General features: G+C 50.9%; 1 protein-coding gene across 3 annotated transcripts in view; it reads left to right on the top strand.

Moving 5' to 3' along the window:
* Sipa1l3 (signal induced proliferation associated 1 like 3) overlaps nt 1–12,369 on the top strand; it is a 206,208-nt gene that overhangs the window by 81,293 nt on the left and 112,546 nt on the right. For all 3 annotated transcript variants that reach the window (XM_041653354.1, XM_041653355.1, XM_041653357.1), the window contains exon 2: nt 9,255–9,322. The gene's annotated coding sequence lies outside the window, so the exon portion shown is untranslated. The remainder of the gene's footprint in view (nt 1–9,254; nt 9,323–12,369) is intronic.

The raw sequence follows: 12,369 nt of genomic DNA, 5'->3' as shown, positions 1-12,369 counted from the left end.
CTGGCACTTTTCCTTGCTGTGTCCGCTGTAGGATAGTGCTTGAGTTGTCTAATGAATGACTCAGCATCTCTCCTGTTGCTCATTTATTGTCTCACCTCCTAAAGCAAGTGATGGCAACCATATTCTGAGCAGAACTATGGCGAATGTGTGTCACTTTCTCCTTGGTGTTGTGGAAAGAGTGTAGGTCCTGAAGCATGAGGATGCTTGAAATGATAGGCGCTCAGCCGCCGAGTTCCTGTGACTGCTCATCTTGTGTGGAAGGCTGCAGTGTCACCTAAATTGTGCATTTCAGGCGCTTGTCAAAGCCAGGTGTGGTGGCACATACCTGTACTCCCAGCACTTGGGAGGCAGAGGCAGGAAGATCACCGCAGCTCTGAGGCCAGCTTGGGCTGCTCAGTGAACTCCAAGCGAGCCAGTAGGAACCCATTTCAAACAAAATAAAGGCTGTCAGTAGCAGATCAGAAAGATGGCTCCACAGAGGGTGGTTTCTCTCTTGAGTAAAATGTCGATAACAGGGCACACCTGGGGCCAGCATGGCTGTCTGGTGGTCACCTGAGAAGCAGGATCATTGGTCAAGGATCCTCCTGCTTCTCTGTCCCTGGCACAGAACTGTCAGTCATCCTTAGAGAGCTGCAGTCAGGCTGATGCGTCTGTCATGGAGCGAGGGGGTGGGCACAAAAGGACCATCCAGCTTTGTTTCTGGGGAGGAATTTTCCTCAAAGCTTCCCAGCAGCTTCCCCCTTCCACTTATGGCCACTGCTGGCTGCAAGAGAGGCTGGGAAATGCAGGGAAGGAAGGAAGGAAGGAAGGAAGGAAGGAAGGAAGGAAGGAAGGAAGGAAGGAAACATGGCTGCCAGGTGGGCAGTCGGCCTTGGCAGTAGGTCTGTTGTCTGTTTTCTTCCACAGAACCTGAGCCATCGCAGCTTCTGCTCGTTACCCTGGACCTTCACACTGCCCCCCAGCCCCCCTTCAGCTTCCCCCTGCGAGTGCCCAGAATCAAGCCATGGAGTTCTCCGTGTCTGATCAGTGGATAAGACTGAGATTAGCAGAAGTCCAACTGTGTCACCAGCAACATGAATAAATTATCACATTTATTATCTACTTTCTGATGACAGATCTGCTGCAAACAGTTGTCACAGAGTCAGTTTTAAACACATTCCTCCCAAAGCCCTCACTATTCCCACTTACCAGATGAAGGGCCTCAAAGGTTAACTGGATCTTTCCCTGATAAATTCTCCCCTTTTCTGTATGATGCAGAAGAGGATTAAAAACCAAAGCCTGACCTATTTTGGCAACTTGACCTGCCCTAACTTTCACCAATTAGCTGGGGCTAGGGAATGCTTTGTGGAGACGCACCCACTGGTGGAAGCCATTCTGACAAGCTGTTTTTATTGCAGAAAGGGGCTTAACTCTCGGCGTTTCCAGCAAATGCCTAGTGACAGGAGGAGAAAGGATCCCCTGAGCTCTGCGGAATTTCCCGGCCAGCAGAGCACATGCAGATGTATGGGCAGACTGGGCTTAGCCGTAGTGTGACCTTTACTCCGAGGTGCTTGTAGGCCAAGAAAGAAGCTAGACTCAGTTTAGGTCTTCTGAGAATTAATTTAGGCCACACCTCATCTTTCTAGGTGTGTTTGATCAATTCTGCTTAATGGGAAACTTTGATTTTTACAGAGTCTATCTCTTTAAGACACTTCCCAGGCCATGTGACTCTCAGTAACCGCTGGCTGTATGATGGAGCAGCCCACAGCTGCTGGCTGTATGGTGGAGCAGCCCACAGCTGCTGGCTGTATGGTGGAGCAGCCCACAGCTGCTGGCCGAGTGATGGAGCAGCCCACAGCTGCTGGCCGAGTGATGGAGCAGCCCACAGCTGCTGGCTGTATGGTGGAGCAGCTCACAGCTGCTGGCTGTATGGTGGAGCAGCCCACAGCTGCTGGCCGAGTGATGGAGCAGCCCACAGCTGCTGGCCGAGTGATGGAGCAGCCCACAGCTGCTGGCCGAGTGATGGAGCAGCCCACAGCTGCTGGCCGAGTGATGAGCAGCCCACAGCTGCTGGCCGAGTGATGGAGCAGCCCACAGCTGCTGGCCGAGTGATGGAGCAGCCCACAGCTGCTGGCCGAGTGATGGAGCAGCCCACAGCTGCTGGCCGAGTGATGGAGCAGCCCACAGCTGCTGGCCGAGTGATGGAGCAGCTCACAGCTGCTGGCCGAGTGATGGAGCAGCCCACAGCTGCTGGCCGAGTGATGGAGCAGCCCACAGCTGCTGGCCGAGTGATGGAGCAGCCCACAGCTGCTGGCCGAGTGATGAGGAGCCCACAGCTGCTGGCCGAGTGATAGAGCAGCCCTCAGCTGCTGGCTGAGTGATGGAGCAGCCCACAGCTGCTGGCTGAGTGATGGAGCAGCCCACAGCTGCTGGAACTTGACTTTCAGGTGTCTTATGCATTTGGCTGTGAGATTCTTCATACATAGGTGATGCTGTCATTTCAAGGGGTCACAGGACAACATTGGAGGGAGAAGCTGGCAGGTCGACTCTTATGAGCCTATATCTACAAGGTGTACCCACCTTTGCCAGGAAGCCAAGGTTACCAGAGAGGGACCGCCTCAAATCCAGCTGTCACATCAACATTCCAAGCTGAGAAAGATGAAACAAACACTTCCAGGAATCCTTGGCTAAGAAGTCATAACCTGGGCTACATAGTGAGTTCAGGCTACCTTAGGCTTCATAAGTGAGATCTGTCTCAAATAAACCAAAGGTGTAAACAAAGGAAAAGAGAAGTCATGGCTGCCTAAGGTTATGAAGCTATCTTCTGTATAGTTATTCTGTTCACTTGTGGGTCTCTGGGCCATTGATACCCTGTAGGGATAGGGACTATGTAGGAAGCAAGCCTAAGATGTAGCTCTATTCCTGTGCTGTCTTCTGTATAGTTTTTCTGTTTCGCTTGTGCCCTGGGCTGTTCTGGGCCATTGATACCCTGTAGGTATAGGGCCTGGGGTCAGGAGCAAGTTCTCTTCCTGCTGTACTGGTGGTGGTTTTGGACTGGAGTCCCCTGAGTTCAGATTCCTCTCTCCTATGTACGTATTTGCTGTGATATCTTGGGCAAAGTTAATCTCTGTAACTGGTACCTTAGTTGGGGCTTCTATTGCTGTTATTAAACACTGTGGTCAGAGGAGCTTACAGAGGAAAAAGTTAATTTCATTTTACAGTTTGTAGATCACAAATCAGGTCAGAAACTCAGGCGGGGCAGGAACCTGAACACAGGAACTCTTGCAGAGATCATGGAGGGGCACTACCTGCTGACTTGCTCTCATGGCTTGTTTAGCCTGCTTTCTTATATCATTCAGAATGACCCACCCAGGGGTGGGCACTGCCCCCTGTATAATGGACCCACCCACATCAATCATTAATCAAGAAAATACCCTGTAAATTTTCTCAGAGGCCAACCTAGTGCCTGCAAGATTGCACCAGTAAAGGCACCTGCTGCAAGCTTACTGACCTTAGTGAACCCTGGGACTCATATGTGGTAGGAGAGAGCCAGTTCTCACACATACACACACACACACACACACTCACTCACAGTCAACCAACCAGTCAGAGGTATGTAGTGATGAGGCGAGCAGGCCTGCTTTTCGTCCCACCCGGCTCCCATACAGCTAGCTTTACACCCGAAATAACAGCACACAAATTGTCTTCATTTAAACACTGCCTGGCCCGTTAGCTCTAGCCTCTTACTGGCTAACTCTCACATATTGATTAACCCATTTCTATTAATGTGTGTAGCACCACGAAGTGGTGGTTTACCGGGAAGATTCTAACCTACGTCCATCTTGGAGAAGAGAGCTATGGTATCTGACTCACTTCCCTTCTTCCCAGCATTCTGTTCTGACCTATCAGGCCAAGCAGTTTTCTTTATTAATTAACCAATGAAAGCAACAGATAGATAGAAGACACTCCTACATCAGAGGTAGAAGCAGGAAGGTCAGATTATCCTTAGTTACATAGTGAGTTCAAAGACTATCTTGGGCCAGTTTTACAAAACGGACAAGAAGAAGTGTGTGTGTGGGGGGGGGGTGCTAGAGGCACTTCCACAGGCTGTTTGAAGGTTTGGTGAATCTGCAGTTAAGAGTTGAAAACGGGCTGGAGAGATGGCTCAGAGGTTAAGAGCATTGCCTGCTCTTCCAAAGGTCCTGAGTTCAATTCCCAGCAACCACATGGTGGCTCATAACCATCTGTAATGGGGTCTACTGTCCTCTTCTGGCCTGCAGGCATATACACAGACAGAATATTGTATACATAATAAATAATAAAATAAATATTTTTTTAAAAAGAGTTGAAAACAGTGGTTTATACAGAGCAAAACACAAAATCCATGTTTGACACACCCCACCCCACCCCCGTTGGGGATTTGCAGGCACCCTGGACACAAGTCAGCTGGAGTATGAATGTGTCACTGGAGCTAATGCTTGTCTTTACACGAAGTTGCAGAGCTTAGGTAAGTGGCCCACACCTGTAATCCCTGCACTCCTGAGGCAGGGGCTGGCAGATGGGAAGTTGGAGGCCACCATGGGCTGCATAGTGGGACCCTGTTGAGAAAAAAAAAAAAACAAAGCAATTTGCCAACCTTCTTTTTCAATGCGTTTGTTCTGACTGTTTCCACCCACAGTGACAGAGTCCCCTAGCTCCAGCACTCGCACAGTTGGTGATATCAGACTCTGACATTTTGGCCAATCTGCTGCATGTGAACCGGTCACACCCTGTTGTTTTCTCTAAGCAGCTCCTCTGCAGAGGTCTGCATGTGAGCAATGCAGCCTACCTGGGCTGGCTCCAGGCAGGAAGAGCAGACCCCTGCAGTATGTGGAGCCCCTTTAACTCTGTGACCCAGGACCCCACCATCCCCTCAGAGACAGGCCAGTCAGGGGTGTGGACGGTGAGGAAGCTGGTGACCCAGTCATGGTTATCGAGGATGGCATCCATCACCGAGAGCACATGTTAAATCACTAGTGTGGGATATTAATAGAATGTAGGTCATAAGAGAAAACGTGATTAATTGCAGCATGAGCTCATCGACTGTTCCGGGCCTCGGTTTTCCCAAGGCAGAATTCTTTCTTCCTATATCAGCTCTTTGTTGGAATGTGGGGAGAGACAGTTGAATGAACAGATCTTTTTCTGGGTTTGATTTCAAAGATGGGCTGGGGACTGGATATGCCGGGAATCGCCTCTCAGTGAGGCAGCATTGAGGCACTTCGTTGGTTGGTGAGTTTCCCATGCCCCATAGGAAGGTCTCAGCCAGTCTGGAAAGGAAAATGCAGCTCATGGTGGAAGGCCACAGGGGTGTGCTTCTCCTTCACTCGGCTTGGAATGCCCAGGAAGCCCCTTACACAGCTGGCTGCGTGGAGGAGAGACGCCTGCTAAGAGTGAGTGTCTGCCCAGGCCAGGTGTAGTAGCACACACCGGTCATCCCAGGAGGCTGAGGCACGAGGTTCTCAGATTTGGGGCCAGCCTGGGCTTCATGGTGAGACCAAGTCTCCAAACAAACAAACAGCAATGAAAACCAGAGCTGAAAGAGGATGGTTTCAGCTTTGCGATACTGTGACATAATACTTGAGACAACAAGGTTTAGAAGAGGAAAGTTGATTTCGGCTTGCAGCTCCAGGGGTTTCCCTCCATGGTTTCTTGACCATGAAGTGGCCAGGAGCATGCCCAGCCATGACAACAGTGCCTGCTGCAGGGGCTTCCAGTGAGGACCAAATCCAAGGTCACTAGCCTGCAAATAGCCCCCAGAAGATTGGTTTTCAGCACAGTGATCATGGAATTGTGCATCTTCATCAGACCCTGCCCTGAAGCCCATTTTGTGAGCCAGGAAGCAGATGTACTACTGAGCTGGTGAAGTGGGGACTGGGGCTTTGCTTACTGTCATGGTCTTTCCTCTTCAGTCTCCCTGGGGACTGTCCTCCCTCTGGGACTGTAGTCGACTCTTCAGTGTCCCCAGACAAGTTACTACACACCCGGAAGCTCAGTGTCCTTGCCCACTGAGTGGACAGGTTAGACTAGATGAGATTGCTCCTTACCTGACCCCTGAGAACCCAGCCTCGGAGGTCTTTGACACCTCTGAGATGACTCCTCCCGTGGAGAGAAGTGGCAGGGCATCTTGAAAGGTTTGCGTTCCCTTATGTACAAGTCACCATGAGGACAGATTTGCCCAGTCTTAAATCTCAGAGGGAGCTAACAGCTCAGGGACACAAAGATCCCAGAACTGGCCTGACCAATCACCACTCAGCTACCCCTATTAAGAAGCTGCCCCAGGTTGGCAGATAAGCCCTGGTCAGTCCCTGTCTCCCATCCCTTCGTGCAGCAGCAGAACTCCCAGGGCCAGCTCTGACTGACCAGTTCTGATGGACCTGATCAAGAGGAGGAAGATTTCAACCTGGGAGTCCCTACTGGGATATGACCGCCCCACCTTTCTTTTTTCTGGAGCTCTGTTCTTGGTGTAGACCTGTGGAAAGGGAGGTGCTTGACCTGTGAGTGCAATGCCTGTGACTGATGGGCTGCAGCCATGGTCACGCAGGATTGTTGAGGCACCTACAAGGGCCCTCCTCCTTCCCCAGGGGCTCAGGAAGCTCAGGTGTGGTGGCTCTGGCTGAACCAGCCTTGCTGATCTCCTTCACTGTCGCCGCTGGTGCTGCTCTTTCCTTCCCCTCCACGCTGTGTGTATGTGTGTGTGGTGACCCCAGGCGATGGGCCTCCAGTTTCTTGCAATCCACAGGTTCCTAGCCTGGAAGTAAAGTGCCAGCACGCGTCACTGCTAGTGCCCTTAAAGAGCTAGATGCAGGGATGTGGTGATGCAGGTCTTTAATCCCAGCACTCTGGACAGAGGCAGGTGGATCTCTGTGGTATCTAGGACAGCCTGGGCTATTAGAAAGAAACCCTGTCACACACACAGATGCCAGGTACAGCTGGACCCCTTAGTGCCCTTACCTTCCTGGAGTATTTGAATCCAGGCTAGCCTGTCTTTGGGGATAGGGGAGCTCGTGGTGGCGCACACCTTTAATCCCAGCATTCAGGAGTCAGAGACAAGTGGATCTCTGTGAGTTCAAGGCCATCCTGGTCTACAGAGCTAGTTGCTGTTATATAAAGAAACCCTGTCTCCAAAAAAAAAAATCAACCAAACAAACAAATGTGTATTACTTTAGAGGAAGGGAAAAAAATAAGAGCGGCAGAAAAGTAATTTCCATTGCAATTTAAAAGGGCCTAGTAAAATTTTACAAGCGCTTGATTCAGGGGTTTCCTGATCATCTGGTGGTAATAAAGGAGGTGTCCTGGGTGTTTCTTCTTCCCTCCTACCCTTTGGAGCATGTTCAAAGTCAAAGTTGTTAGGGCTTCATAGCCCTCTGAGGAACAAGCAAGGGCCCGAGGGACTGCTTCTGGGTCCTTCCGAGTGTGTGTTTTCCTGTAGTTGCCAGTTCTATGTATAGTGACCATTTCTAATTTTATTTTATGCTTCCCTAAATGGCCTGGTAGTGAGTTCTGGGAATCGACAAGAACAGCAGCGGCCTCTGACCTTCTGTGTTAGTTGGGAGCTTTTTTTTTTTCTTTTTTCTTTTTTTTTCGTGTGTGTGTGTGTGTGTGTGTGTGTGTGTGTGTGTGTGTGTGAGAACAAACAGATTCAGGCCAGCCTGCTTATGTAAAAGAGAATGTACAGGCTCAGCCTGGGACAGCTGCTACCAATGGCGTCAGGAATCACAGAATCCAGGGCCTCCAGTGAGGTTGTCAAGTTGCTGTCTCTTCCTCCCTCGTGGCTCTTTGGGTCAGTGGGTGCTTGGTCCTCTGTGTTGTTTTTCTCAGAGGGTCAGGAGATGGTCCCTAGCAGATGGGAGGGATTGCGCAACTCATTTGCCAGAGTCAGTAAGCCATCGCTTTGCCTGCATTTCCTCCACCTGCCCTTAGACTACTGTTATTGCTCGGCCCACCTGGCTTCCCGGCCAGGACCAGGGAAAGCAGTACAGCGACCTCAGCTTTAGGCCAGGTCTGGATCATGTGCGAGTCAAGGCCGGACCTTGCTCTGCAGAGGTCCTTGAACTTGTGTCTGTCCCTGTCCCTAAGCCTCCTTAATGTACCACCACACCTAGCTTACTCACCTGTTTCTAAATCTGAATCCACCACTGGACCTCAAATTTAAAGTAGTAACCGAAATGTGTGGGCGTGGCCAAGCCTGCTCTTGTGTTCTGCCCCCAGCAGCCTGAGCTAGAGTCAGGCTCTCCACATACACCCCTCCTCCCTCCTCTCCCTCCATCCCTCTCTCCCTTTTTCTGTCTCTCGCTCCCTGTCTCTCTTGCACAGGCACACACAAGAAAGGAAGGAAAACCAAACAGGTACAGATTTGGGTTTTGGGTTTGTTTTTACAGTTATTTTGGTTTCTGTATGGACGGGTTCCTTTGAAGTCTGTCATACTCATCCCCTGTGGACATTGTGGGTGCCCTTCTAATCTCCTCCTGACTCAGGGCCCAGCCTGTGCTGGCACCTGTAATATGAACAGATTCACTGTTTCTTAAAATGCTTGCCACACAAGCCTCACCACCTGAGTTACCCCAAGAACCTCCATAAATGTAGAAGGAGAGAACCGACTTCCAAAAGCTGCCCTGTGACTCCATAAGAGCACACACACACGTGTCCCCACACACCCTTTCTATACACACAATTTGTAAAATTTTCATTCAGATAAATGCAACCATACCAAACAGTCATGTCCCTAGAGTCGTGTTTGTTCATTTCTCAGCACATGACTGTCTGAAAGAAGTGATCCCATGTGTCCTACACTTCTGTGTCCACCCCTTGTCCTCACTGTCATGATACCCACCACTCTGGCTCACTGGCTGCCCCTGCCCAGAGCCTCACCTGCCTCGGGGCCTTTGCACCAGCTGCTTTATGGCCTGGAAGCCCTTTCCAGGGTATCCAGGGTGTCACCTGTTTGGGTCTTTCCTGGTGGAGGCTTCAGCACACTGCATGAGTTGGCGGCCCTGCCCCCATCTTCTGTTCAGTTTGCATCTGACACCAGCCAGCCCTGGTCTTGCGTTGTGAGCTGGTTCAGCCACTTCCTCCCCCACTAGAATTTCTACTCTTCGAAGACAGCGGCTGTTCCGCTTCTGGGTATTCTCAGAGCCAGGCTTTGCTGGCTTTTGTTCAGTCTGACAGGTGGCTATTGCAGCAGGAAGGCTTTGCATCACTTGGCCAGAGGCATGACCTTCTCTTTTCCCTTTTCATAGGTGCATCGCTTTTGACCTAGGCTCTCGTGAGACCTGAAAGGCCACACTGGTGTCCAGCGCATACTGAAGTAAGTACAGTGACTATTTGTTTAAATTTTATAGGTAATACACATAATGTCTTTATTATTTTTAAATGTACATACCAGAGAAGAGGTAACAGCCTCCATCATTACCCCCACCCCCCATTTTCCCTTAGGGGTGAGTACTGTCATTCACTGCTAGTATCCACACACACACACCACATGTACACGTGTACACACCCACCACACTCACACGTGCGTACACACACACACACACACACACACACTTGTTTTTTACTTAGCTGTCTAAGAAAACAATTCAGGCAGTACAGGTGCTCCAGGAGCCCCCTCAGCAACACCGTGTCTCGGAGCCTTGTTTGTGAGCACAGTTACACACAGGCTTCTCTTGGTTCTATACTATTTTAATTCAATTTAAATTTTATAAAAAGTAAACGTCACTCTTTTGGGTTTTTTTTTTTTAAGTTCACACAAAGGACTTTTTTTTTGTGAAGCTGCTGCATAGGGAGACAGAACAGGCCCATCTCCCTGCTGTACGCTGCTGCCCACCACCCTGAGTGCTCTGCTGCCCACCACCCTGTGTGCGCTGCTGCCCACCACCCTGTGTGCTCTGCTGCCCACCACCCTGTGTGCGCTGCTGCCCACCACCCTGAGTGCTCTGCTGCCCACCACCCTGTGTGCTGCCTACCACCCTGAGTGTTCTGCTGCCCACCATCCTGAGTGCTCTGCTGCCCACCACCCTGTGTGCGCTGCTGCCCACCACCCTGTGTGCGCTGCTGCCCACCACCCTGTGTGCTCTGCTGCCCACCACCCTGTGTGCGCTGCTGCCCACCACCCTGAGTGCGCTGCTGCCCACCACCCTGTGTGCTCTGCTGCCCACCACCCTGTGTGCTCTGCTGCCCACCACCCTGTGTGCTCTGCTGCCCACCACCCTGTGTGCTCTGCTGCCCACCACCCTGTGTGCGCTGCTGCCCACCACCCTGTGTGCTCTGCTGCTCTATAGGTACCAAAGGCAGCAGCAGCAAGCAGCGTAGGTGCTCGCATGTGATTCACCTACGTATGGATGGTAAATACTTATCTGGATGTGTAGGTTTACGTAGGTTAAATTGGGGAGAATTGGGGCATGATTTTTTTTTTCCTAACGAGCACTGTGCTCTTTCATGTTCTTGGTGGATTTTAGGCGGTGAGGTCAGTTTGGGGGCATACGCTCTTTTGGTTCCTAATGAGGCGTTCCTGAATGCTGATGCCAGCCTTTGTGGCAGGGTGCTGGCGATAGGAGGGTGGGAAGGTTCTGGCTCAGTGTAACCAGCTGGCACAGACTGGCAATCAAGCTGTGGGACCACGGTGAACCTGGGGGAACTGAATGGTTCTTCTCTGAGCTTTCCGTCTTGCTAAAGTTTTGCCAGGTCCCCAGAGCTTGTCTGTGGGACGATCTCTGGGGTCAGAGTGTATTCTTGCAGGTATTAATTAGACCTCAGTTGTTGTTCACCTTGGTTTGTTTGGGCTGTTTTGTTTTGCCTTCTCACAATGCCGATCAGGCTGACCTTAAACTCACAGAGATCCTGTTGCCTCTGCCTCCCAACTTCTGGGATTAAAGGCGTGTGCCCACCACTGCCTGTCTTTGTTTGCGTTTTTAACTTTTGAAAAATTTAGTGTGTGGGGGGGGAGGGAGGGAAGGAAGAGGAGGAAGAGGGAATGAGAGAGTGCAGATGCCTTTGGAGGCCAGAGGTGTTGGGTTCCTCTGGAGCCAGAGTTCAGTGGCTGTGAGCTGCCCTGTGTAAATGCTGGGAGCCAATCTTGGGTCCTCTCTACCGCAGTATTTGCTCTTAGCTGCTGAGCCACCTCTGATTTGGTTTTTGTTGTTGCTGCTGCTGTTTGTTTTTTTGTGTTTTTGAGACAGGTCCTCACACTGGGACCTAGAGCCTGCCAATTAGGCAAGTGATCCCAGGAATCTGTTCATCTCCTTCCCCAGAGCTGGGATTACATGTGCACCACCACGCCTGGCCGCCTGGCTCTTTTCATGAGCACCAGGTCCTCATGCCAGGGTAGCAGGCACTTTTCTGACTGAGCTAGCTCTCGGCCCATCATGCCTCTTACTCTCCTCCAGTCTACCAGGCTCCTGCATGCCCTCTTGGCTTGTGTGACTCAGGGAGCTCACTGCTCTGGTATTTTGCAGTGCTTGGACTTAGGTGTGTTTGTTTTCTCTTGACTCTATTGAGGCGATATTATTACTTAGAAGAATGTCCCAGAAGTGATGTCCCCTCATCAGGGCACCATCCCTGGGACCTGCGGTGTCTGTGTATTCCTTCCAGCGTTGGTCATCCGACTCTCTTGGCTGACGTGGTGATGTCTGCGTGGCAGGTAATTTCCTTGTCAGTCCCACCACCGTTTTCCACATACAGCTCGCAGTCATTTTGGAGGGAACATTGAACTCTGAGAAAGCTCTGCTTTCCCTCAAACTTGCATGCACTAATGTCAGCATCAGCTGCTAGCTGGGTCTGCCCTGCCACAGTCCCTGTTGAGGTTTCTCTACAATGTCCTCATACCCTTCTATTTGTTAGCTGCAGTTCTTGGCTAATTGATGCCAGGCTTGCATTCTTTGATAGACTAGGAGAAAAAGTTTCTACAGTATGGGGGGCCAGTGGCAGGTCAGGGCTTGAGCCTCCTGGCTTCTGGGGGCCTTTTTCCTCATGGTCAAAGGTTGCTGTTCCAGCTCCAGACTGCACAAACAGGGATCAACTCCAGTGACAAGTGTGTTTAAGTCTAGACAACTTGAGCACTCCCAGAATCCTCTAGATGACACCATTTGCACCTTATTGGACAGAACAATGTCACATGACTTCCCCTTCTGCCAGGCAGGTAGGAAATTTCATTTAAGTCCTCAGCCTTTGTGGAGGAAGTAGCCAGAGGAAAGGGGAATGGAGAGAGTCAGATGGTAAACCAGCCAGCAATGTCTGGCTCCACAGGGGAGAGGAGCAGTAATAATTGGTATTAATAGGAGCTGACTGTATGCCAGGCCGTGCTGTAAGCACTCTCTATGCATGAGCTCACTCTACCCTTGTGCCCACCCTATGAGG

The sequence above is a fragment of the Microtus oregoni genome, unplaced genomic scaffold (genome assembly GCF_018167655.1).
Source record: "Microtus oregoni isolate MIOR12 unplaced genomic scaffold, Mior012 000006F_ref0000085, whole genome shotgun sequence".
NCBI classification, from domain to species: Eukaryota; Metazoa; Chordata; class Mammalia; order Rodentia; family Cricetidae; genus Microtus; species Microtus oregoni.
Note: the sequence above shows the minus strand (reverse complement) of the source record. Positions and strands in the feature narration are given on the sequence as shown.